Genomic DNA, 3,616 nt, shown 5'->3' on the forward strand with positions numbered 1-3,616 from the left:
TGTCAAGTTAGTGTGCTTTGTTGCATCTTTAAGGGGTCTGCATAAGATGCTTGGGTGGCTTGAAAAATGCCCCCCCCCCCTTCTCTTTTATATAGAAGGGTGAGCTGGTGTGTTCATCAGAGGTGTATCCTAGTGAGGTTCTCTTTTGAACGGAGGGATCAGCCTTTTTTCATTTCAATTTTGTGTTTGTCTCTAACCCATGTTTTTGTTGGCCATACTCCTCAATGTCTTTCAGAGTTGTCTTCTTATTTCATCTATGCCTCCTGACTGCAAATAAACACCTATATCAATTCACTGATGGACTCCTGCGCTCTTACGAATCCATCACCTTATTTATAGTAAGTCTATCAGCGACACTTCAAATAACAAGGAGAATAACAACTATTATGTTCGTAATTACAATACATTAAAATAATATGGCAAGACGCACCGATTTTCAATATCAAGTGGCAAAACAAGCTGTTTTGTGCAAAAATAAGGTGGATTCTATGCGATTTATTTAACTCAGTGTTAAAACTAGATAGCAAAATGCACATTTTGAGATTTGTATCAGTTCTGGCCTAATTTTGATGTATTTGTTTCGGATGAGGTGGATCTTGTGTCGTGATCTCTGATCTTAATCCCAGCTCAAAGCACATTCCGTGTCCAGAGCATCAGACTTGCTTAAAATAAACCTTAAGCTGCATTATGTAACTGAATGAGCCGGACTTTAGGGCGAGTGATGTGATTGTTGCATTAAAGGTGTGTTTATTTATTATTTTTATTAAAGAAGTTTATTTTATTTATCAAGGATGCAGTAAATCAGTTTTCCTGTGTAACTGAGCTATTTTAACACTGATGCCGTGGGTTGTCTTTCATGTCCGCGGTTTGAAGAGACCTCAATAATGTAATTAGGCTCTGGAATGCGAATTGTACCAGGGGAACCCCGCCAAAAAATTAGCACTTGAAAAATGACTTCCTGCCCTCCAGATGCATTTCGTGCCCCAGCAATGACATAATGTGCAAACAACCTATTGATCAATACATTTGAGTCAATACATTTAGATTTTGTTACTAAAGAGTAAGAATAAATGCTGTTCTTTTGAACTTTCTATTCATCAAAAAAAAAAAAAAAAAAAATTCTAGCAGCAAAACTGTTTTTAACATTGATAAGAGACATTTCTTGAGCAGCAAATCAGCGTATTAGAAGGATTTTTGAAGGATCATGACACTGTCACAAGAATAAATTTCATTTTTCATGTTTTTTATTTAGTACTGACCTGAATAAGATATTTCACATAAAAGACGTTTACATATAGTCCACAAGAGAAAATAATAGTTGAATTTATAAAAAAAAGTTTGCATTCAATTGATTTTTAATACTGTGTTGTTACCTGAATGATCCACAGCTGCAGTTGTTCATTGTTTGTCCTGAACAGTTAAATTGCCTGCTGTTTTTCAGAAAAATCTACTAGGTCCCACAAATTCTTTGGCTTTTTTGAAACTTTTAACTTTTTTAATTTGAAGGTTAGAATAAATTTGACTTATTTTGTCTTCTAGGAAATATGTAAGTATCTTGTAGCTTCTGAAGGGCAGTACCAAAAAAAAAAAAAAGGTATTTAGGCAAAACAAGAAAAATGTACACATCTTCATTCTGTTCAAAAGTTTACAGCCCTGGCTCTTAATGCATTGTTTTTCCTTCTGAAGCATCAGTGAGAGTTTGAACCCTTTTGTAATAGTTGCATATGAGTCCCTCAGTGTAAAAAGACATATCTCAAAAAGTTCAAAATACACAAAAACGCCACAAAAAACACAATTTGAAGGACATGAATGATTTTTCTGTAGAACAGTGAGCTGTTTCACAGGATTAAGAATAAAGTGTATGTAAACTTTTGAATGGGGTCATTTTTATAAATTCAGCTATTATTTTCTCTTGTGGACTACATGTAAACATCTTTTATGTAAAATATCTTATTCAGGTCAGTACTAAATAAAAAATAACATGCATTTTGTTTTGCTAAAACAACATTTTGCAGATTCTACAAGGTGTATGTAAACTTTTGACATAATTGGATGCATATGAGCATCATAAAATCTCATTTATTATTTTTAATAAACCGTAATCTACCAGTGCAGGCATGATATTTTAAGAGGCAGTAAATGAAACACTAGCAGCTGCAGTCTGTCTCTCACTCTTGTCTCTCTCGTTCTCTGTTTATATCTTGTGGACTTGATTAAAAAGGATCTGCTGAGGCACATCAGCTTGAGGGGTATTTTGTTGTCATGTCTCTAACGCTCCCATCCTGACATGTGTCTTTCTCTGCCAGAGTCACATATCAAGGCCATCTAAATGCTTGTGCATTTTGAGAAGAAAACATTTTTGCACCCAAATATAAGAAACAAAAAATTTTGTAACCTCAGATGTTTAAATCAATACTCCCTGCTTCTGATTAGCATTAGCATGCTGCAAATCATATGTTTTGTGGTTGTGCCATAAGCTAAAGGTTATTAGCTATCCTGTCTATAAAATAAATCAACACAGAACGTAAATCTGCACTGTAAGGTGATTTCATGTGGTTTCTGTATATATGTGGTTTATTTGATATGAAGTGGAAACTGCTTCCTTTCACCCCTTTTGTTAGCATCTCTCTCGTAGTTGTGTTTATTAAAAGGTTTGCTTGAACTTCCTGTGTAATAAATCAATATCTGTCAGAGAGACAGCAGCATTATTAGAGATGGCAGAACAGGGCCTTAGGTTAAATTTTACAAAACTGAGATGTATACATCATATGAAAGCTCAATAAATAATCTTTCTAGTGATGTATGGTCTGTTAGGATAGGACAATATTTGGCCGAGGTTGCAAATTAAGTTCTTAACAATGCATATTACTAATCAAAAATTACATTTAGATATATTTATAGTAGGAATTTTACAAAAATTCTTCATGGAACATGATCTTTACTTAATTTCCTAATGATTTTTGGCATAAAAGAAAAATCTATAATTTTGACCCATACAATATTTTTTTGGCTATTGCTACAAATATACCCCAGCGACTTAAGACTGGTTTTGTGGTCCAGGGTCACATATATGTATGTATATATATGTATGTATGTGTGTGTGTGTGTGTGTGTGTGTGTGTGTGTGTGTGTGTGTGTGTGTGTGTGTGTGTATATATGTATATATGTGTGTGTGTGTGTGTGTGTGTGTGTGTGTGTACCTGGTATTCATCACGTTATGGGGACCAAATGTCCCCACAAGGATAGGAATACCAGTAGATTTTGACCTTGTTTAGGTTTAGGTGTAGGGTCGGTGTAGGGCGATAGAAAGTACGGTTTGTACAGTATAAAAACCATTACGCCTATGGAATGTCCCCATAAAACATGTAAACCCAACATGTGTGTGTGTGTGTGTGTGTGTGTGTGTGTGTGTGTGTGTGTGTGTGTGTGTGTATATATGTATATAGCCTTTTTTCTTAGCCTAGGGCTATTACAAATTTTCTAATGTATTTATTATAAATATTATATAAAATATGATTTTATACAATTCTCCACATTAATTTATATATACATAATTTCTATATATATGTGTGTCTATATATATATATATATATATATGTTTGTTTTTTTTTTTTAG

The sequence above is a fragment of the Garra rufa genome, chromosome 22 (assembly GCF_049309525.1).
Source record: "Garra rufa chromosome 22, GarRuf1.0, whole genome shotgun sequence".
NCBI lineage: Eukaryota > Metazoa > Chordata > Actinopteri > Cypriniformes > Cyprinidae > Garra > Garra rufa.